Source organism: Myotis myotis, unplaced genomic scaffold (genome assembly GCF_014108235.1).
Source record: "Myotis myotis isolate mMyoMyo1 unplaced genomic scaffold, mMyoMyo1.p scaffold_m19_p_3, whole genome shotgun sequence".
In the NCBI taxonomy this organism is placed as follows: Eukaryota; Metazoa; Chordata; class Mammalia; order Chiroptera; family Vespertilionidae; genus Myotis; species Myotis myotis.
In genome coordinates, this window is record NW_023416335.1 from 181,235,134 (window position 1) to 181,260,137 (window position 25,004).

Here is a 25,004-nt window from a genome sequence, read left to right on the forward strand (position 1 = left end):
GCCCGAAAAACAAAACCACTTTTCAAGAATCACGACGGGCTATAAGAGGCAAATAAGTGAGTGTGTGTGTGTGGGGGGGGGGGGGGGGGGGGAGGGGGCGGGGGAGGCTGGGAGAATGTATCTGTACCATGGTAGAAAAAGAGTCAAACTCCTTAATTCCCCTCCCCGCCCCCCCCCCCCCCCCCCACACACACACACACACCACCACCACCACCTGTCTGCTTTTCTTAGTAACTAGTTTAGGCTGGGACTCTAACCAAGTATTCTGATCATTTTCTCCCTGCAGAAGGAGTCTTGATATGAGGGTAGAAACAGGTTTAGCCAGGAAACATATATTGGGGTATGCACATGGGAGTACTATTTGTATGGCTCTCAGGCATGAGGTGAAAAGTTCTAGATACAAATCCAATCCAGTTGATGTGGTCTATCTAGCTCTCAACCCGAAAGGACTAAGTGTATAGGGAGAGTGCAGATCTGACACTGGGACAGAACTCCAGACGGTGGTGAGGGGATTTGAGAAGAATGTTGGAGGGGAAAACCTGAGAACTTAAGGGAAGAACTTAGAGCTGGCCAGGGCTGCCTCTGAATGGTGGAATTAGCCCAGTGCTGAGCTGTTAGTTTGAATGAACTAATATGCACTTGCTGCACATGCTGTTAAGCATTCTTTTTTTAATATATTTTTATTGATTTCAGAGAGGAAGGGAGAGGGGGAAAGAGTTAAAACCTTAACGATGAGAATCACTGATCAGCTGCCTCCTGCATGGCCCCTACTGGGGATCAAGCCCGCAACCTGGGCATGTGCCCTGACCAGGAATTGAACCGTAACCTCCTGCTTCACAGTTCGATGCCCAACTCTCTGAGCCACAGCGCCCGGCACTGCCGAGCATTCCTGAGCTACCTGTTCAGGAAACACCTAAACTTCAGCTGCTCTCACTTATGCTGTACTGGAAGTGCCCTCCCTAGAAACCACTGTTCCCGTGGGCCATAATGCACCACCAACAGCCCCACAAGTGTCCTCTAGCTACTGCCATTTACCAGGCCCATTTCTTTATCTCCTTGCAAAGATTCCACACTCCTTATACATTTTCTGTCTCTTTTTGGTTTCAATCAAAGTGTGGAGCTCATTTCAATATTTGATACCCCCAGTGGAACCCAGAATGTTAACCCGGTTCAACATAACAATAAACACTTACATGTGCTGAAAACCATGCTAGGCATGAGAAGATCATGCTCTTTGCTGTAAGGAATTGACCACTGAATGACATTTCAGATCTTTCTCTATCATGCACCCTCTCTCCCATAACTGGAAGGGCAAGGTAAAGACAGATTCTCTCCCCACACTCTTGCATAGAGACAGTTCACCCTCCCTTACTGTCACGTGGCTGGAGAGCTGTTCCACTTCCCTCAATTGTGCACAGTCCATGATTCAACCCGTCATCATCTGTGGGTTCTAACGGGCCTCATTGTGTGGACATTTTTTTTTATAAAAGTGTCTCTATTTGGCAGAGGGAAGAAGTATAAAATTGTATTATCCACTTTGCCTTAATCAAATTTTATTTTTACCCTAGCATTCTGGGTCCAGTGGAGCAAACATTCACAAGTTCTCGTGTTTCCAAGAAAGCCACACAGCTTCCAGGGACAGCAACACAAGAGGCCGTCACAAAGTCCCTAGCATTTTTTTTTTAACTTGAAGTCAAACTATGGATACTACATTGTCTTTATTCCTAGAAATAAGAATTGCTAAATATTTCTCAGTGACAAAGCTCAGAGCTTTACATATATTAAAAGCAAAACCAAGCCTCCCACAAAAAATGGGGAGGCAATTTTTCTCACCCAACAGGCTCATAAATAGAAAAAAAGGCACTTGTATTTTTACCAAAATTGCCACAGATTAGATTCAAAACCTTTCCAAGACAATTGGAGGGTCGTTTCATGCCCTGTTTGGGTTTGACATACTCACACAGCACCTGTGTCTCAGGGTTTTTCGAGGCTTCAGATTGAAAACCTCTGAAATAAGTATTGTTTCTTCACTTGGCACCTTCCTTTTGCACATGAAGAGCTTTGGATCAGACAGGCGGTTATGGCGGTGCTCAGCGGTAGCGTTCCTTTTCTAACTTGGCTTGTAGGGCTGCCGTTCCTCTCAGTTCCTGTGGAAACACACCATTCCATGACCCTGCCATGCCGCGTGCAGTACCGCCCGGCAGAGGCACCCAGGACTTTCCTGCACTAATTGTCTCCCAGACAGTGCTGCCTCCCCTCAGCAGTCCACGCCAGACTCTGTTGCAGCCTGTGCATATTTCCCACTCCCGTACGGAGTGCCAAAACCACTCCACAAGGCCGGCTCCAACTTTTCCTGTCAAGATAAGCTTCTAGCCTGATGTATCGGAGATTAGCATAGAGCACTAAGACCACAATCTCATGAAACTGGCAGCACAGCGTCCTAAGGTGAACTGTGGAATGGATAGACCCTTCCATACTGAAAACTAAAATAGATTTTCAGAACAGATACCTATTTTTATAAGACGATTTAGAGAAATTAGTTAAAAATTCTTCTTAAGTGGGATCATTACTTTATACAAAAAATAGATACATGGTAATCTTTCATTACACAAAGTTATCAAGCAGCAGCATTTGCAAATATGCCCTTTGTTCATCATCTCATATTTATTTCTACTGCTTCTTCACAAACATTTAGGAAACAGATGTCTACGTGCCAAGGTCCTTCTGTCAGTATGCTGAGTTTTCATTCTGATTAAGTTATATTATTCTGTGGTTTTTTAAAAAAATGGATTTACATAAGGGCTTCCAGAAAACAGTCCTGGCAGAATTTAAGATCTTAGAATCTCCAACCTCTATAAAAGAAAGCTTTGAGTTGCTAAGAGATCTAGGAATGACTCTCTTCTCAACGTTAGTGTCACTTCCTTCACGAAACTTCTTTGAACCTTACCTCCCTTTCTCTTGTACCTCCACTACCCCCCCCCCCGCTTCTTCTTGAGGCTCCCAAAATTCCTGTGCATTACTGCATTTTCACTGTCTCCCCACCTAGACTGCGGAATCGGTGCAGGCAATAGCAGAGAAACTTTCTTGGTACCATCTGTTTCTGGCACAGATACTGGTACTTAGTAGGTACTCAATTAGTGTCTGAACAAGTAAATGAAGGAGTGAGCCATCTATATATATAAAAGGCTAATATGCTAAGTGTCCCTCCACCCATCCAACTGGTTGCTATCATGCACACTGACCACCAGGGGGCAGACACTCAATGCAGGAGCTGCCATGATGCGCACTGGCCATTTACAGAGAAATGGCACCATGGACCTGGCACCGACAAAGCAACTCGGCTTCCCCCAAGTGGGACACAGGCCCCGCCACCACCCTGGAGCGACACCCCACCAAATTGCAGCCAGTGCTGCCATGGCACAAAATGTGGCCCACAGTACAGCCCAACCCCAAAATGGTGGCTGTGGGCACCGGATAATGACATCACATAGCAACGCCCCGCTTCCTCTCCCTAGCAACAACTAGCCTCCTTGCAGTTTCTTCAGCCCAGGAACACAACTTGCTTTATAGCCAGGTGCAAATATTTTACACTTTAACCAAATGTGTGTGAAGCATTTTCCCATGCCTCATCTCATTTGATCCTCACAGAAGTCCTGGAGTAGGTAGATAGGAGATTCAGTAGAATCCTATTTTCTTTTCATTAGCTGGAAAATGGAGATTTAGAAAGCTTAGGAACTTGACACGACTGAAAAGAAGTAAGAAATGGTGAACCTTGAAAATGACTTCAGGTTTTCTCACTGTGAAGAATATAGTCAAACCCTGCTGCAGTTAAATATTTCACTCTTTGTTTTCCCTGCGTGATCTACAATAATAATCTACTTCATGTTGATATTTACTGCTGTGTTGCTGACAATTGCCTGAAAGAGAAGTTGGGGTGCTTCACTGGGATGGAAAAAGTTTAGCTAACTCAGAAAGCAGGTTTAATTAAGCAAGTTTATTCTATATCTATAAAAAGATAAGTTGGCTCGCGCATGTGCAATACATATAAAGCTATCGCTGGTGCCAACTGCACACGTGTGTTTCGATCTGTCATTGTCTATCATGAATTTGGTTGACACTTCTATTATAGAGAAAGGGCAAATAGCAATATTAAAATATTTCTTCTAATTAATTTTCTTTCAATGTGCACGAATCAGTGCACTGGGCCACTAGTGATAGTATATTTACCTGAGATATTTGTTCAGCTAGAGGCTGGAAAACATTTGGAATTCTTGAAGAGTGGGAAGGTTACTTTCTGCTATTTAAATTTCAACTGGTGTGCCACAAAAAAATTTTTTTTTTAAATATATTTTATTGATTTTTTACAGAGAGGAAGGGAGAGAGATAGAGAGTTAGAAACATCGATGAGAGAGAAACATCGATCAGCTGCCTCCTGCACATCTCCTACTGGGGATATGCCTGCAACCCAGGTACATGCCCTTGACCGGAATCGAACCTGGGACCTTTCAGTCCGCAGGCCGACGCTCTATCCACTGAGCCAAACCGGTTTCGGCCACAAAAATTTTTAAAACGTGCAATACTTGACTATTTAGTCAGGAGCACTGACCTCTTTTACCTTAGATTGTCAAATAAAAAAACAAATGACAACAACAGCAGCAGTCATCCCATGTGAATGAATCAAAATTATACCTTTTTTGTGTCCGATCGGCAAAATATATAAACTCTGTTTTGGCGTGCTCAGAATTTTAATAATTAGATTATGTGTGCCATGAGATTAAAAAGGTTAAAAATCGATGGTTTAAAGAAAAGATCAAAAGATTTCAGCCTGAGAAGAGGTCCCCATATGGTTTTTATTGTAATCTTTCTTTTTTCTCCTACTGATTAAAAATAAAAAAGAGAGAGTCCAAAATAATCTGGGAGACTGGCAGAAGTGTGAAAAGACTGCGAAGCCATATTTTCCAGGGCCTTCTGGCAATCCTTGTCAATCCAGGCAATGCTGGCCCCAGGCCCGGGGCCATCAGCTCCTGCATGCACCGGTGGACAGCTTGCCTCTTGAGGACATGCTTCAGGGGCTCCTCCGAGGCCTCTCTGTCAACTCTGCTCTCTCTTCCTGCCAGTTCTACCTGCCCAGCACTCAGCAGGGCCCACTGATGCCCTTGTACTCTGTGGACTTTCCAACAAATCTTCGTATTTCTACTCTGCTACCACTTATACGAGATTCTGCCTGAGTCCCTGCCAATCTCTTGGCCTGATTCCTCTTATTTTGTCTGCCTGCCTTGTCCTTTTGCTCAGTATTCCTTGCAGAGACTTTGACACATATCCTGATCTGAACAGGATCCATCCCTTCCTTGTGCACAGTTTTGTTCTACCTGGAAAATCTAGCCGGTGTATCTACTCAAAGCAGACATTTTTTGCACAGCAAAGGAAACCATCAACAAAACAAAAAGACAACCTACCAAATGGCAGAGCATATTAACCAACAATAAACCCCATAAGAGGTTAATATCCAACAATTATAAAGAACTCATACAGGAAGATAGCAGTGTAGGTAAACACCAGTACTCACCTCCTCCCACAACCACATCAAAATTACAACTAAAATACAGAAGAACCATCATTCAGGATTGCCTGAACACTGGTTGAATGGAAGTCCTGCAACTACAGAAGTAAAAAAGAAAGCACATTGAGGCTGGTAGGAGGGGTGTAGGCGCAGAACAGGCTGGTCTGACACCCACATGTGGCGTGTTTTTAATCAGGAGGGATATCTAGGCTGCAGAGACCTTCCGTGAGGAACTATGGGTCCCAGACCTGCAACAGCACTGGAAATATAGTCAATAATATTGTAATAACTATGTACGGTGCCAGGTAAGTACTAGACTTATTGCAGGATGGGGGAAATCACTCTGTAAGTTATATAAATGTCAAACCACTATGCTGTATACCTGAAACCAGTATAATATTAAATGTTGATTGTAATTTTAAAATAAAAAATTAGAAGAAAAAGAAGCAAAGTCATCAGGCAAAGCTCTCTGCATGGGGCAGGCATTTAAGACCATAAAGGCAACAAACGCAGATTCTACGAAGATCAACAGGGCAATAGAAATCAAGGAAACAGGCAGGAAGACTGCTCTCAGGAATTAAAAGCTGAAACAAAAAATGAGTGTCATAGAAGGCCAGGAAGCCAAACAAAGGGCCTAGGAAACAGCTACCAGTTACAGCATCATGCCCTTGTTTTTGTAATAATTCTTTGCTGCTGTCAAATAAATTTGTAGTTATGTCCTATTAGTGACAAAGCAGGAGCCCTAGATAGGACTGTTTGTGGGTTTGAATTAGGACTCTTCACATTTGTGTTGGACTAATTACCTAACCCCTCTGCCTTGATTTCTTCTTATGTAAAATGGAATTAATAGTACCTACACTAGGAAGGTTTTCCAGGCGTTAAATGAGATAATACAGGCAAGGCACTGGAATAGCCCTGTTCGACAGGAAGTTTTCTGCTGTCATTATTATTATAGTGAAGGTGATAGTGTTAGTGTGACTAGCATGGGTCGTGTGAATAGAAGTTAAGGTTTTAGGATCCCCGAATGAAAACCAAAGGAGCCAGCAGAATTAGCATGTGATGATAGATATCTCTGAAATGGAAAGATATTAAAAGTTTAGTTATTTGCCTTTAGAATTATTCTTCCAGCTTTATTGAGGCATAACTGGCACATAATAAACTGCATATTGAAAGTCTACAATTTGATGAGTTTTGACATATGCATACACCCGCAGAGCCATTACCACAATTAAGATAATGAGCATATCCATCAACCCCAAAAGTTTCTTCCTATCCCTTTGTAATCGCTCCCTCTCACTCCTCCCTGCCCTACCCCCTATCTTCCTCAGGCAACCACTGATCTGCTTTCTGTCACTATAGATTAATTTACATGTTTCTGGAATTTATATAATGGAATCACCGTATTCTTTTATGGTTGGGAGGTGTCTGGCATCATTGACTCAGTGAAATTATTTTGAAATTAATCTATAGTGTTTTTTGGGTCAATAGCTCATTCCTTTTCATTGCTGAGTAGTATTCCATTATATAGCATGATTGGTTTATCCATTCATTGGTTCATGGACATTTGGGTTGTTTCCACAGTTTGGAGCTATTACAAATAAAGCAGCAGTGAACATTCACATATAGATCTATGTATAGACTTTGACTTTCCTTCCTCTTGAGTAAATATCTATGACTAAAATGGCTAAATCATATGATAAACATAGGCTTAACTTTTTAAGAAACAACCACACTCTTTTCCAAAATGGCTGTACCATTTATATACTTAAATGTCAAAGACTTATCTTCTGAATTACTTTTATAAGAATATAAAACAGGTTTGATTTTTGTCTCTCTATGGATCTAAGATTGCTGGGTCCTAAGTTCTGACCTGCCTTGGAAACATAACCGAATTGTTTCGTTTTACTGGGGGAATAAACTTTTAAAAATGCAAGCCTACAAACTTAAATCAAATAATAAAAGCAGGCATCATGACAACTATTGGGTAAGGCATTTACTTGTTTAAATTCGCACTGTCTCTTTCAAGATTCAATAGGGAAGGCCTGGATCAAACAGTCCAGCATATGCTGAACAAATCACCTATCCACCCTCTTCCCATGGCCTTCCAGCCCATCCCCTAGGTCACTGTCGCCCTCTCAGACTGAAGAGTCACGACACAGTGCCACGTCAGAGGCACTGCTCCATATTCTTGTTCTCAGAGTTACCTGCAGACTTCACCTCTGAGGATGCCAATATGCAACTGCCCAAAATCAACTCACAACTGGATGGAGAGGAATTCTCAAATCAGTCTCAAGACAAATTCTCACTGAAAGCACACAGTATTATTCAAAAGAACTGGTCATCTCAATTCCAAAAGGTTAAAAATCTCTCATCTAAGAATCTGCTTTAAAGAGGGGAAAAAATCCAGTGGTGCCACCTGGATATTCTATTAATAGAACAATCAGCATTACGACATTTTTGGCTGGCAGCTGCCAGTGTAAAGCACTCCTCTCCCTCTACATCCCCCCACATCCTAATCTCATTCTCATTCTCTTTCTCCTCTCTCTCTCTCTCTCTTTCTCTCTCTCTCTCTCTCTCTCTCTCTCTCTCTCTCTCTCTCTCTCTCTCGTTTCCTAAGAGAAGGAGGAAAGAGGAGATTTTGCTGTAGAAAAGGACCAGGAAAGTTGAAAAAGGAAAGGTAAACGTTTATGAACTGGGGTTAAGCACTTTTGGTTACAGGAATGAAGGCCAGAAGCTATGGGGGAGGGACTCTCTGCAACTCCAAGTATAAGTCAGGCTTCTTCAGCTCCAGCGCACTGTCAACCATGAAAACAATAACTGGGGGACCCTGAGCATGGAACACGGGGAGTTTTCAGAGGCTGCTCCCTGGACATGCATATTGCTCTACCCAGTGAGAAAGGGACTTCCCCAAGTAACTTTGCAGGCAGTGGACATGGGTTGTCACAACAATTGTGCTAACACTGATAAAAAGAATAGCTACCATTTATTAAGCTCTGTTGTATATTAGGTCTTGGCTAGGTATCTTATAAATATTATTTCATTGCACCTTCCAAATGAATGTATTGTGAAAGCACAAGGTTAAGTAACTTGCTTAGGCCACACAGCTGGTATGTGTTGGAGCGAGAATTTGGTGCAGTCGGTGTGCTTCTAGAACCAATGCTCCCAGGGAAAGGAGGATGGGGTATAGGGGATTAGCCACCCACAGCACTGAAGTTGGCTGGCAGTTGTATGTTGTATGAGAACATGTGGGGCCCCCTTGGGGAAACTCCCAGGAATAAGGAGTGGGTGCCCTAAAGAAAGAGGGAGGACACCCTCCTATTATGCAGATGTGTACTCTCCAACACAGCTCTCTGGGCACTAGAAAAACTGGGCAAGTGTTGATTCGAGCAGAAGATCTTACCCGTAGAATGGGGTCTATTAGGGATTACACTTTCGGAAACCATGTTACGGTTTTAAAATGTGTTTGCAATGGAAGGTTTAATTCAGTCATTTATCAATGTCCCTGAAAGCAGACATGCAAATGTAACAATCTCAGGTATACTTGCCGCAAGGAGCGCTGGCAGAAACAGTTACCAGAGAGAATGTTCAAGCATAGCTGACAGAGGAAAGCAGGCTCCTAACCGTGTCTGAACTCAAGGCGGGATGGTGTCATCAAAAGCTCCTTCCCTGAAAGGGATCTTTTGAACCACAGGAGTAACAACCTCCCAGAGAGATGTGAAGGTTTAGGGGACTTCAATTACTTTGAGGCCTGCAAAGAAAGCTGCCTCTGACATCAGAGTTTTTTCCAACTCCAAGTCCCAACTTCAGGCTCAAGGAGGAAACAAGTAATTAAGCTCTGCCAAGACCGGGGACTGAGCTCCAGTTCCATTCCCCTGGGCCTGCCCGCCTGCTCCAGCTCTTGGCCAGGAATGCCCCAGGCCACTCACTGTGTCACCCACCAGGCCTTAGACTCATTTTGCAAGACCCACAATCAAGCACCTCCCTGAGAAAGCCTTTCCCAACACTCTCCTTGGGGCCCACTCTCCCCCAGCCCATGGACGTCTTATAACCATGGAGCATAGTACCTTGTTCCCAAGTCTATCTTTCCACACTAAAAAAAAATTCTTTAAGGTCAGGAACCCTGTATTATTCACTTCTGCTTCAGTCCAGGGAACAACAGAATGGAGGACAATGAAAAGTTAGTGTAAGCTCCAGCAAAGGAACCGGACTTGTCAGAAATCTTAGAGCCTTTTCTGATTCTCTGCACTTTCCCCTTGGCTAGGATTGCTCCTCCCTAACTCTAGGGTTTAGGAAAACTGCTAATAACATGTGACAGATGGACATTGTCCTCAGAACATCTTCTGCAAGCCCCGGGACTCAAAGGCACCCAACTGACAGTTCCCATGATGGATGAGATTACTCGAAAAGAAGACACAGGCCAGAGCTGGCAATGCTTGGGCTGATGTGGAGAGACCAGGGCAAACAGGAAATTGGGGATGTCAGAACAGGGATTGTCAAGGTCATCCCCATTCCTAGCCAATATACTGCGAGAATAGGCCAGAGCCCTGTTCAGGAAGGACTTAAAATTTGAGCTATAAAGATGAGACTCTCCTAACAATGGCATTTGGTATCACAGTATTGTCACCACCATCACCCAAAGTGCGGGCTTGCTTTTGACATGCAGACATATGCTTCAAGAAGCCTTTCTTCACACCTTCTTAAGAACTGGGTGAAGGGAAGGCAAGAGGAGGATTGTTTCCGAATACATGTATCCTGGCATCTTTTCATTTTATTCTCTCTGCCTTGCCAGAGTCTCAAGCGTGGTAGTAAGAACTGTATCTCCCTAATCATTTAATTTATAGGTCCATCAGAGCATGGACCACTCCTGGGTACCTTCTAGCTTTTAAGACTAATATTTAATAAATTGTGAGTACAATAAAAACAAAGCTAATGTTAATTATATGTAAGATTTTGTTTTAAAAAAAAAGGTATAGGACTTCTTGAGACTTAATTATACCTAAAAAAGATATTGGTGTTGCGTGGCCGGGAGGTGGATGTTAATTTACTATATTGATTCCTCTGCCACATCCCTTGAGCTATAAATTGTCATTAATTATTCATAGCCCAGAGACGTCCTATATTGGGAGGAAAATTTTCCATTAAGACTTAATGCACCAGCTCAACACTTTAAAAAGTTGATGCCTGGGTGATTCAGAGGTAAAGATGTTCTCTAATCAACACAGTGTAAAGATGAGTCTGACGTGTCTGCCACAGCGGTGAGGGAAAATAGAGGGCAATTGACGAAGGAGAGAGAAGCAAACTAACAAAAATCTCCCCCTCGCCTACGTTATTTATAGAGAGAATCATTATCATTATCACCATCCATATAAAAAGACTCTTGGCTGAGCCCCCAAGATCATCTCCCTCAATAATAAAAGATTTTGTTTCCTCTCCTCAGACATCTTTTGTGCCCACCCTTCTTGTTTTTATTATTTCCTGACTAGGACAAATATGCTCACAAAAATACTCCCCACTCTGGCTCCTCCATAGGGAACTGACCACAGGTCATGGACCATGGAATGACATACTACATTATCATCCAATCAAACAAAAAAAATAAACAGGAGGAGCGAGCTCCAAGGTCTTGAAAGCAGAGACCTCATGGCCAGCGCTGCCTTTGAAGTTCCACTTTTTTATTCAATACTGATGTGGTGTTGTTCTTAGCCTATGACCTGTGTGCCGTCCCCTGCAGATGGTGGAGATCTGAGGACCATTGTTGTGGAGTGTGTTCATTAGATATGAAAAAAGAGACTGTGAATGAATGAAACAAAATGTCAACTCCCTTCAGATTCTTTAAGAATAAAAGCAAACAAGCCAGAAATTGAATACCGCTAGGTTTTATGTGCATTAGGAAACCAGATTGATATTGTCTATTAAATGTATTTGTCAAAAGGTAAAATAAAAATAAAAGGAAGCAATTTCCAAATTAAGTTTTTTATTATGTTTGCCAAATCTAGGTGATATTGTTACATCCTTTAAAAAAAAAAATAAAGTCCCGTTTGTACCATGTGTAGAATATACCAAAGGCCTCTGTGACTTTGAAAAGGGATGAAATTCCTCAACAGATGGAGGAAGAATAGATGCCATAGACAGAGATAATCCATATGCTAGCGAATTGCTAAATAGCTCACTTCATGGAATGGAAAGGTCAGTTGTTAGAATGAAAATTCAAATTCAGCAGGCCCGTCTCCGAGTTTCTATATTTCTTCACTTATTCTTTCAAATGCTATCTGCCAACACTGTACTTGGCCTTATAGATACAGAAACGAGGAGGAACAGATCCTACCCTCAAGAAGATGACAATCCAGTCGGGTATCACTGCCGACCACATCCTTGTCACTTTAACTGCACAGTGTGTCACAGAGCAAAGAAGAAATCATGCTTATCAAAAACACATAATAAGTCCTGCACCTTAACTTATAATACGTACTGCTGTTTCTTCATCAACCACTTTCTTTATCCTCCATGGGACCAGGAGGTAAAATCAGCCCCCCAATCAATGCCCACCTCCCACTACCACGTGTTCAGGAAGCTTTCACTTGTGCACTTAGCTTCTCCCTCTCTCCCACCCAAACGTAGAGGTCTAGTTTCTTGTTCACGTATTCTTTTTGTTTGTTTGTTAATCCTCACCCAAGGATATTATTTCCATTGATATTTAGAGAGAGTGGAAGGAAAGAAGAGAGAGAAGGAAGGAGGGAGGGAAAAAGGGAGGGAGGGAGAATGAAAGAGCTGTGAGAGTGACACATCTATTTGTTCTTTCCCACACGCACCCCAACTGGAGCCCAGGATTGAACCTGCAACCCAGGTACATGCCCTTGACCAGGAATGGAACCCGTGACCCTTCAATGTGTGGGCCGACACTCTAACCACTGAGTTACACTGGCCAGGGCTTGTTCAGGTACTTTTGTGAAAAAGAGCTAGGAGGATGTGTGGAAAGCGATTGGGGCAAAGGGTAGTCAAGGAAAGAGTAACAGAGAGAAGAACAAAGATAGTGCCCTCCCCCCAAGTTAAAGGATGAGTTTGGGGGCAGATTCCAGAGTCATGTTACAAGCTTTTCTTTCACCACTGCAGCCTCAGCCACGAGCATGCTCAGGCTTCCCAAGAGGCTCGCCTTCAGTGCCCTTCACTGTGGCAAAAAGAAGGTCTGGCTGGACCCCAATGAGACCAATGAAATAGGCAATGCCAACTCCTGTTAGCAACTCCAGAAACTGATCAAAACAGGTCGATCATCCAGGAGCCTGTGACTGTCCAGGCTGGATGCTGGCAAAACACCTGGGCCTGCCAAAGGGCAGGCAGGTTGGCATGGGTAAGTGAAGGAGTGCTGCCAGTGCCCACATGCCCGACGAGGCAGCCTGGATGGGGAGGATGAGAATTTGGTGCCGGCTTCACGGGACACACTGTGGATCACAGCCTGTACATGAAAATGAAGGAGAACGTTTTCAAAAACAAGCAGATTCTCATGGAACACATCCACAAGCTGAAGGCAGACAAGGCTCGCAAAAAGCTCCCCAATGACCAGCTGAGGCCCACAATTCTAACATCAAGGAAGCACACAGGCACTATGAAGACACCTCCCAGCCAAGAAGGGGGAAATCATCAAGACTCTGTCCAAGAAGGAAGAGACCGAGAATCAAAGTTCTCCCTCTCCTGTCTTTACATAGAGGCCTTGGCAGTAACATAGGTTAGTCCTTCCATGAAACAAAACTTCATCTGCCTTTAAAACAAAATGAGTGAAGAGATGAGCTAGCCATGCTCTGGGACACAGCCAGGATGGCAAAGGTGTGGAGGAGAAAATGAAGATGAGGTTTAAAAATATCACCCTGGTTATGCTTGGCTTCTCCTTAGCATGATTCCAGAGATGCAAGAAACAAGTGGAGTCTAATTCTACTTGTATTTTCACTGTGACATGAGAGAACCAAAGCTTTTCAAGTTAGTAGTTCTTATTCTCAGTTTTCAATTGAAATCACTGAGGCACTAAGAAATGGAAGAATTTGTAGGGTTATCCCGCTACTTAAGCAAAGGTTTCCATTTGGAACCTGGATTTCCACACTCAAGACCTTGGACCCTTTTTCACTAAGAGCACAGACTCTGGAGTCAAACTGCTTACATTCAAATCACAGCTCTGCTACTTTCAAAACATGCCTCAGCTTCCCTAATGATTCCTATGTCAGAGGGTGGATGTGAGGATAAATAGGTTAATATATGAGACAATTTTACAACAGTCATAGTAAGTATTCAATAAATGTAGGTAGCATCAGCAGCAATACTAGTAGTAATAATAATAATAGTAATAGTAGCAGAAATGGTGGTGGTAGTAATATTAGTAGAAATCATTTTGCCCCAAGCCTTGTATTTTGCTGGAAAATAAAATTTACAAACTTGATTATGGCTCCTTCTACATGGGAACAGTATATACTTAAGCTTATTAGAGACACATTATAATTTTAAATAACAGTTCATTTCCCTTCTAAAATTAAAGGTACAGGTAAGCTCCTTAGCCATTATATCAGAATACAGTCTCAAGTAAACAAAGAAAAGAGTCTTCTAAAATTTCTAGCGTACCCCAGCCAGTGTGGCTCAGAGGTTGAACATCAGACCATGAACCAGGAGGTCACAGCTCGATTTCCCATCAGGGCACATGCCCAGGTTGCGGGTTTGATCCCCAGTGTGAGGCGTGCAGGAGGCAGCGACTGATGTTTCTCTCTCATCAGTGTTTCTATCTCTCTATCCCGCTCCCTTCCTCTCTCTAAAAAAATCATTAAGATATATTTTTGAAAAATTCTATCTTGAAAGGGGACTTGAGGGGCTCCAGGGCTTGGTTATATGAAAAATAACTTCCCATCCTGCTTTCCTGAATGAGATGATGTTCCTAATTCTTGATCTTGATACACATGGAAAGTAATACAATTTATACTAATTTTTCCCTTAAAAAGAAAGAGGGAATTTGGTCCCCTTGTTGGAAACCAAGCCTATAGCTAATGAAAGGCTCACACTAGGTCAGATTCCCACAACAGGAAATAACAGGAAGAGGAAGCTGTTACTCGTCCATCCCTTCCATTTGTGTCCTGCAGCTTAAAAAGGTTTAAACAATCTCCTTCTTGCCATGGCTGCCATTTCACAGGCCTTCTGGGAGGGGGGCTCAGCCAGCCAGTTTCATATATGCTAACTCTTTTTTTAAAATATTTTTATTGATTTCAGAGAGGAAGAGAGAGGGAGAGAGAGATAGAAACATAAATGATGAGAGAGAATCATCAATCAGCTGCCTCCTGCACGCCCCACACTGGGGATCGAGCCTGCAACCCAGGCATGTGCCCTGACAGGGAATTGAGCTGTGACCTTCTAGTTCATAGGGTCGACACTCAACTACTGTGCCATGCTGCCTGGGCCATGCTAACTGTTAATCCTCACAACTGTGGAACATAGGCATTGCTTATCCTACTATAAAGTTGAGGAAATTGGATCTGAGAAAGGCATTAGTGACTTTCCTAAGGTCAAAAGCCATAACTGGGTTCATCTAAAGCAGGGGTGGGGAAACTTTTTTCTTCCAAGGGCCATTTAGATATTTATAACATTATTCATGGGCCATACAAAAGTATCAACTTAAAAACTAGCCTGCTATATTCACCCCTAATGCCTTGGCAGGGCCAGACCAAATGATGACAAGGGCACCCAGAACGTTCCCCACCCCTAGTAAAGTCACAAAGCTCAGAAGTCCCATAGGGTTCAAACCCTGACTCTCAATTTAGGCTTCTTTGCACCACCTCAAAGTTACCAGGGCTAGAAGCATAAGACAAGGATGAACAAAAGTTCAGATACCACCAGCTTTTACACCCCAGTCATCAAGCTACCCCAAAGGGCTGGTTTCCTTGCTAGCCTTCCGTAAGTTGATTTTCATTATAAACTTCAGGCCTAAAATACCCCTCCGAGGTTAACAACATTTTCCTGCATCCAACCTATTCTTCCACAGCTCTTGCAAGTTATTTGATGAACTAATTTGAGTTTTACACCCTCCTCACTCTCCCATCTGGGTAGCATATGTTCATCTGGCTACTGAACATTTATTGAGCAATACCATGTGAAAATATCTTTGCTAGGTATCTAAGGTAGAGAGGGAAAATGGATAAAGCAAGGTCCCTGTCCTACGGGCACTTACAATCTGCTAAGAAAGTAAAGAGGAACAGAAATGATCACAGCAGAAAGTCCAAAGTGCTGAGTACCTCTGGAGCATGGCAAATGTAAAAGGTAAAACACGCCCAGAAAGTCCACTGAATATGTGCAAGGCACATTGCTGCGGGAGCTGTACACTTTCCAGAGATAGAGCTTTTCCGGGGGGGGGGGGGGACAAAAAAAGGGCTTGATATTGATCTAGCAACACTGCCATCAGGAACAGCAGGTTGTTTTGTTCCAAAAATCTATAATGCAATCAATTCCTGATTAAGAATTGTTTATTATTCTTCACAGAGATGATTTCGCGTCTCTGCATCCGTACGGCCAACTCATTTCCACTTATTCAATTTAAAAAGGCAATGTCAACTATAGATGTCAAAAGAACAAAGAGCACACAGAGATTACGCCGAGCTGGTGTTTGAAAGGGTGTTATGCTCTTTGGATATGAAAAGCATATTGCTTCAGTGCCTAAGTCTCATCTTGCTTTTTTTAACCTGCCACACTTGAAAAAGTCTACAGGAATGTGAATCTAATTCCGTGATCGCGAAGTAGTGTGGTGTTTTGGGGGGTTTGTTTTTTGTTTTGTTTTTTTAAGACTAGTTAGGGGAAACTGATGAAGGACATTAGATACAAGGATGCATGTGTAATCACTGATTTATGGATTTCCTCCTCTACCTGCTAATTCATTCTTGCTGGTAGCCAGTGTTCTCTGGGTCTTAACGTTTTTTTCCCATCCCAATTATTCAATGTAAACAAATGAAGAACAAGTATGGGTATTCAGCTTGACTCATTGGAACAGGAGATAGGAAACATTAGTATCGATGTATTTCAGGACTTGCAAGCAAAGCACAACTAAATTTAGCAGCCAGTGATATTGATTTGATTAAAACTGGTTTAGGACTTGTAAATGTCACTGGAACTTAGCAAAATGAATATTATTAAATCCTTCTGGTGATGGGGAAAACTAACAAAGGGATTTGCAGTGGTTTCTGTAATTAATTGCTCTGTCATGATTTATATTAACTTACAGCACAACTCCATTAGCTCAGACCTGTCATCTCTGCTCAAGGAACCACCGAGTAATCACTAGCACATTAAAGAATAAATTAGTTTTTGGCTTGGAGCCTAGTTGTGGAATGTTTCATTTGTGTCTGCTGCAGACATATGTACCTAATAAAGTTGGGACGAATGAGTTAAAGTACATATATGTCAATGTCAGCGGGTTATATTTTAGAGACAATACTCTCAGCATTGTTCATTAGGGCTAATGAATCATGGCCCTTCAGCCGCATCACCTTGTGTTTAGCAAAAGCCTTCAGGTAAGTGGAGATGCAAGATTCCTTGAAAAGAGGTACATCTCTAGAGAGTTCACCCTCTTAGCAGTCTGTGGCCTGTGGTTGTAATAATAGCTTCATGTGGTTTTTGTTAACACTTCATTACCCTAAAGTTGGATAAATTATCCTCCTGCTTCTGCTCTACGTGCAAACACGGAGCCAAAGCCTTAGCTACTACTACTTACCGTAGATTATGGGGATTTGTAAGGGTCTATCAAATCATCTTTGACTTTGATAGTTGGATGATGCCTTAAGCAGTGCTTGAGAGAGGGCTGCTTTACATTTCAAAGGGAGCTCGATTGCCTTGCGGGTTTGTAGGCTAAAACTCGAGCCACTTCCTTTTCATTGCAGACCCAGGAAGGCTAAATTGGCACTCAGCTGGCCAGGATGATCACTGACACAGAGGATGTGAGGCAAAGTCCTGTGGAGGCTGCGCCCGGGAAAGCGTGTGGCCCCAAGAGTTCACCAAAATCCGCAAGGCTCCAAGGGCAAAGTCATTTCAGCTCAAAATCTCTGGGCACTACCCAGACGCTCATAATTTGTCCTGGATCATTTCTGCAATTTGCATCATCAGATGTCAGTGACTCCTTCACAGATGCTCTGCCTGCAGTGCGAAGAGCTTGCCTCACGGGGGCTTCTCCTGCCTGGCTGAATAGAGTGACAAATGTCCAAAATGCAAGAAGATTGCAGCCTCAGCCAGCTGGAAAATGCATACATTATTGAGGATAAAATATGAAGAGTGTGAGTCAAATTATGAAATATGGGGAAGCTTGTTTTTGCTCTTATAATGTGCTAAGTGATTAGATTTCATATTTGCAATGAGTGGTGCTGATGGCTTTGCATTTAATTGGGAGGAAAACCTGGAAACATTCTTTCCCACCCCCCAAAAAAATTCTATTTGTGTCCTGCATATTATTATATACCCTTTACTCTAGTGTAAGTAACTAACCAAGTATCTTAAAAATGAAACATTTTCTCCTGAAATAAAACAAATGCTTAAAAAAAAAAAAAAAACAGTGGTGGCAGACGAAGGTCAGTAAAGATAAGACATTAGGAGAGGGGAGGGGTGATGACTGGGAGAATGGTAGCATAAGAAATGGCTCAAGGAGAATACACAAGTTTTTTTTGTAAAATAGGAATTATTTCTAAATATTGGTTTCAGTTCACTAATAAATGAAGAAAACATTCTGAAGCTGCCCTTTTGGTAAAGTTTCCCACTTATTAATGCAATATCCGTACTAAAATAATTTCTTGTGTACAGATAGCTTTTAAAAATGTCTGGAAAAGCTTCTCAGCCAAGTAGTCTCGTGTTTATTTTTATTTATGAAAGAAAATTATGATCATTTACCTTTGATCCTAACATATCAGTAATTAGGTACAAAAATTATGTCCCAAGCTAGACTTTCATAATAATAACAGCCAGCATTTCACATTTGGTCAGTATTGAGTCAAACATGTCATCAAAGTAAGAATAAAGTGAAAACATGGGAGGCAAAGAAGGAAAAAGGTCAAGCCAATGGATTCGTTTGGCTGATTATTTTTTATGAAATTGTTCCCTTGTTTTCATGTCTCTCTTCTTTTCAGTTGCTCTTAGAGACAAACCAGCATGTTCACAGAGAGTTCACAGACTCATGTGCAGACAGAATTAAGAGGCACTACATGTAACACAAAGAGAATCCTTTCCTTAGGCAGTGCTCTGTGATTCCTGCCCTTTTGTTTATGCTTCCCCAAAGGATGCGAAAATATCAAATACAGGTTCTAAATCTATTAGAACAATAGTTTCCCTATGGGCCAAAAAGAAGCACATGCAGATCAAACACCCCGATTTCCTCATCTTTCCTTGATGGCAACACAGAAGCAACTACATTATCCTAACAGCGACCAAAAATAGGGGTGATTTGGAGAGCACTGGCAATCTCTTCTTTCATATTCTTTTGTTTCAGTCAACTAACTAATCATCTAGATAGAGAAATTAAATAACATTTTTTCGTGTTTCTCACATCTATTGGCCGGTTTTTGTGTAGCTTGATGACTTCAAACAAATTATATAGCTTCCGGCCTTTTTTGTCCCTCCACTTTGAGCTGCGGCAGAAGTTTCACATGCCGGGTGCAGCCCCAAGTCCCTCAGTAAAGCAAATGTTTCATTTTCAGCAGAGCCCACATATTCCATTCAGACTCATGTCTTTCACTGCTAGATGTGAAGAGCAGCTGTGTGTCCTGAGTAGCTAAAGGAGATCCTATGTACAAAGTTAACAAAACACAGCCTGGACAATGGATTTGATCTCTACAGCAGGGAAGCCGTACTTTTCAAATCCAGCTCTTTCTAGCTCCAACAAATTACAGCTCCCTGAAAAGATCTGGTGACCCTTTTTAAGTGTGTATGCTGAACAAGCTCGGAGGTGACCATGACTTAGTGCAGCATGTGAACATGTTTGCCAAGCACTATGGGCCAGGATAGACCATCCATGGCATCCAGGCTCCCTCAGTTGGTGGCATTTAGGGGATCCATGAACTCTGCACAAACTGTATATATTCAACCACTTTTGACTGATGGACAGAATTATTTACCCCTCTACCATGGGGCTGGAGGCTGACGCTGATATGTGAGTCCTTTCTCCCTCCCCCTGACAAGATACTCTTTTACCTCCATAAAATGGTGCTCTTTAAATATTTGTTCTTCATTTATTTGTTCATTTATTAGTTATCATCCCAGTACATGCTTGGAATAGTGTACACCAACAAGTGTGGGCAGCCAATTTAAATCTTTCAAACACTGCCACCACTGTTTTTTCCCTATCTATAATGCACTATAATATAGTGAACCCAATTTAATAAAATATATATCATAAAGGAAAGCTGCCACTGTAATTTCAGGTTCATAGTCAATTTTATGACTGGTAAAATTGAACTTTCAGAACCTTTACTGGGAAGAAAGTTTAAGGTACTACTAAATAAGGGGTAATTTCTTGGACTCGAATTTTAGTTATATTAATCCCAAGTCCTAGTAACTCTCTTTATGGAAAGTAGGAGCAACAACCAACACTACTGTTATCATACAATACAAGAGCTGTGGAAAATTGGTATAGTAATATGCCTTAATAAGTCATTCCTCCTTTATTACAATCTTTGTATCGTTCCCTCCCACACTGATTCTGAGCTTGGCCATGTGACTTACTTTGGTCAATGGAACATTGGCCAATGACTTAACAAGAACTTGAAAAGTGCTTGTGCTTCAGGCCTTACTTATTCTCTTGGAATGCAACTGCCATGTAAAAAAAAAGTCTGAATTAGTCTCCTAAAGACACATGGGCCCTAACCAGTTTGGCTCAGTGGATAGAGCATCGGCCTGCGGACTGAAAGGTCCCAGGTTCGATTCTGGTCAAGGGCATGTACCTTGGTTGTGGGCACATTCCCAGTAGGAGGTGTGCAGGAGGCAGCTGATTGATGTTTCTCTCTCATCGATGTTTCCAACTCTCTATCCCTGTCCCTTCTTCCCTGCCGGGAGCCGGTCCATGCTTGCTGTTTCAAGGGACCTGGCATATATGGCATACTGTTCTTAATATGTTTGCTCACCTTCTTGGCACTATGTGTTTTAACCAAGGTCTCTGAGAAAGGTTGTTTCCCCAGGTAGGGATTTTCCCCTGAAGTTAGGGAGGGAATAAAACCTCTTAACTAAGTGCCAGGTGGGTAATTAATCACTTTAACTACGAACAATCATGCGTAAGCTACATAATCTTTACTCCCTGGAATGGAGATAAGAAACGCCCTAACCTTTGTAATAGAGATTGATAGGATTGAATCAACTGGTATAAATACAGATGTAATAAGACAGCAAGAGACAGAACTTAGAATACGGAACCAAGAGAGACAGAACCTAGGCACAGAACCTACACAGAACTAGAGACAGAAGAACTTCGCTAGAGAGAACATGGCAAAAGATCCTGGACTGAACCTGACTACAGAAATGGGCAAGAGAACCTGACTAGAACCTGGTGACTGAATCTGGCTGGAGAACCTGGACTGAACCTGGCTGGAGAACCTAGCAAGAGAACATGGACACAGAACCTGGCTGGAGATCTGAAGCAGAACCTCTCTGGAGATCCAGACCAGAACTTGGCTGGAGATCCTGGCTGGAGATCCTGGATGGGCTGCTGATCAGCTGAACGCTGTCTCCGTGTCGTTCCTTCTTCGCCGACTCCGTCCTCACCTTTGGGAACCCCTGGACCCGCACTTCCCTGTAAAAAATCAATAAAATTTTTTTTTTTTTTAAAGACACATGGGTTAGCCATCAGGCAGCAACAATTGCTTGGCATGGGAGTGATGACATCTTGGACCTTCCAAACCCAGTTGAGCTGCCAGATGAGCAGTCACATGAGTGACCCTAGCAAGAGATACAGAAAAACTACCCAACTGAACTCAGCCAAAGTTATTGGTCCATAGATTTGTGAGCACATAAAATGGTCATTGTTTAAGCTACTTCATTTTGGTGTGGGTTGTAAAGTAGGAAGAGAGAACTGATATGGCAGCAAACTGTCACAGCCACCATTTCTTCTCTCTCTCTTTTTAATGAGATAAAAGATCTCTCTGCTTTATTTTTTATATATGTTTTTATTGATTTCAGAGAGGAAGGGAGATGAATAGAGAGATAGAAACATCAATGATGAGAGATAATCATTGATCAGCTGCCTCATGCATGCTTCTTCCCGGGGATCAAGCCCACAACCCGACCATGTGCCCTGACTGGGAATCAAATCATGACCTCCTGGTTCATTGGTCAACGGTCAACCACTGAGCAACACCAGCTGGGCCATTTCTTCTCTTAAGGTTTGATTATATCTTTGCTCATGTTTCTAATCCTGCCTGTTTCTTCAGCTTCCCAGACTATTCTACTCATCCTGCATTGTACCTTTCTTTAGTATCTGAGATGCTATCAATTCAATTCAACTCAATTCACCAAATATTTATTGAATGTTTATTCTTTTCCAGCCTTCTATCAAATTAATAAAGATGTTATCAGTTACCTGTTCACTAAATGGACTTCTATTCTAGTCTAGTTTATTTGTGTGAATATATTTGTTGGACAATACAAGTATTACAGAGTTAACTTATATGAAAAACACAGTTGATTTTTAAAAGGTAGTTACAGCTTATAAAGGGAGCTTAATAGACTCATGTGAAATTGAGTGTTGAGAATAGGAAATGTGCTGAGTCCATTAATGTATAACTACAGGTACTGGGACTGAGGGAAAGGATGGTTGAAAGGAAAATAAAAAATCGGCAAAGAGCCATAAGAATCAATATCAACAAATTTCATGCCTTTACTTTATATCTCCCGTCATTCTCCTTCCTGATGTCTTTTCTTCTAATTCCTTATGTTATTACTTACCTAATAGTTTATGTTTATGTTTATTATTTTCTTATACTTCCTCTTAGGTTTATTCTAAATATCATGAAGCTTCAGCATAAATAGAAAACTACATAAGACACATAGACTTTTTTTTTATTCCAACTGGGAAAAGCACAGTAGTCCACTGGCATCTCCCCTGCCATAGTGTTTATATCATCATTAGCCACAAAAATCTGGTTGAAAGTGCAACAAAAATAAAGTGGTGGGTGAAGATGAGCCACATGGCTGGACACGCTTCAACAGCAGGCGTCTGGCCAGCCATGTCAACAAATGTGGTCCACATGGCACAGCGCTGTATAGTAGAAATGGGCCATGCAGCAAGGAGAGGAGAAATAGCCAGTCCTCTCAAAGTAGATGCTGCCCTCAACACACTATTTCATCAGCAACACCACAGTATACAATTTTAGACAGTGTAGCAGCTCCATTCTGTCATAGGAGTGAAAATTGTAACCTTTTTCTTACATGATGCCTTCTTCTTTGCTTAACTGGCCATGTCTACCTCATAATCATGGAGAAAGATGAAATCAAACTTCTGGGTAGAACAGAACCTGCACTGTGTCCTGAACCACAGCACAAGAGCAAGATAAAGTGAGGCATTGTCATTTTGAAGATGGAACAACTAAATCATTTCATGCCACCAAATTTTGTTGGACTTCTTCATGTCCAAGCAATCTGGGCCACAACAGCCAAAAACCAGTTAAAGGGCATGGTTAGATTATCTCAGCACAGCAAATGAGTGACATTTAGTTTAGGAATTCTCAAGTGAAATTGAAAAAAAAAAGTTACTATTCAAAACACAGTATCTTGGTAATCACATCTCTATTACTGTGTTCATCTAACTCAGTGATTTTTCAACCTTTTTCATCTCACGGCACACATAAACTAATTACTAAAATTCTGCAGCACACCAACAAATCGTTTATATTTTTTGCCCATCTGACAAAAAAACATAGGTATAATTTTGATTCATTCACACCAGATGGCTATTATTGTATTGGCTATTGGTCATTTTTTTATTTGACAATCTAAGTGAAAAGAGGTCAGTGCCCCTGACTAAATAGTCGGGTATTGCATGTTTTAAAAAATTCTTACAGCATACCAGTTGAAAACACTGGTCTAACTCTTTAAACCTTTACAAAAAAGTGGCAAAATATTTTCAGCAAGTTCCTTTTATATGCAAAAAATATTTTAATGACTTTACTCAAGCCAATTTATTAAGTCAAACTATGAATCAAAATCCATAATAAACTGTACTACTATACTGATTCCAGAACAGCAAAACTAAATCCACACGTACTTTTATCTACAGACCAAAATTACTTTTAAAATTACTTTAATGTTAAAAGATTTTACCTTCTTTAATTTCTTTTTTTAAATATATTTTTATTGATTTCAGAGAGGAAGGGAGAGGGAGAGAGAGATAGAAACATCAATGATGAGAGAGAATCATTGATCAGCGCCTCCTGCATACCCTCTGCTGGGGATTGAGCCCATAACTCCGGCATGTATCCTGACTGGGAATCAAACCATGGCCTGCTGGTTCATAGGTCAACACTCAGCCACTGAGCCACACCAGCCTGGCTCTAATTTCATTTTTTAATTACAATTTTTATTTACCTTTGTCTCTAACTCCATTAGTATAATTAATCATATGTTTTTCTAATAATACTTTCAATATATTTTGTCCTGTATAGTTATCCAAACAATTTTGGAATACACACAGAGTTGTAAGATAGGTCATTTACCAAACTCGTTTTAGTGATTTTGCCATACCTATAGGGGGAACAGTGGTCACGGGGCCCACATTCAGGCTAGATCTCAGCTTTTTCTCCTACGCCAAGCTTCTCCTCTGCTTTCTGGTGCTTTCCCTTAACATAGCCTTAGCACTGCTTCATGTAACAGAGCTAGGCAATGTTTGCCTATGGGTGTTGTCTATGGAGGATGTTTTCATATACGTTGGTTCTGGTTTTGTTTGTTTTTACTATCTATATGTATTTATTACAATCTGTTTCTCCACTCTTTCATAAATAAGTTGTATTTGGAATGCTCAGTATGGAGACTTTTGTAGAAAAAGAGAAACACATTTGTGACGTGTCAAATTTAAAATGTAAACCATGAGAGAATAATGTATTTTCACTTCAATATTTTATGATTTTTCTGGAACCTGAATAGGTCAACAAGTCTGAAAGATAAAATAAATATATGAAAAGAATGAATTCTCCATCTTCATTACTGTAGAAAAGATTTACAAAATGGAAATCTGAAAAAATACCTAAAAATATATTTGGAAACTACATACTATAATTCATTTTAGTGTGTTATTTTTTAAATTAATATGTGAAAAATAAAAAAAGTTATAAAATGCCCTTAGCATTTAATTCTAAAAATATTATTCTTTCCATAAAACCAGTGGTTTTTACAGGTCATCAAAATATTAAGCCAAAATGGCCAAAGTATAGTCTAAATTATCAAATAAATTGGATTAAAAGATTAAAAC

The 25,004-nt window shown here is 41.4% G+C and overlaps 1 pseudogene; it reads left to right on the forward strand.

The window, feature by feature from the left end:
• Window positions 1-12,684: 12,684 nt before the first annotated feature.
• Window positions 12,685-13,260, forward strand: LOC118650711 (annotated as a pseudogene).
• The last annotated feature ends 11,744 nt before the right edge of the window (window positions 13,261-25,004 follow it).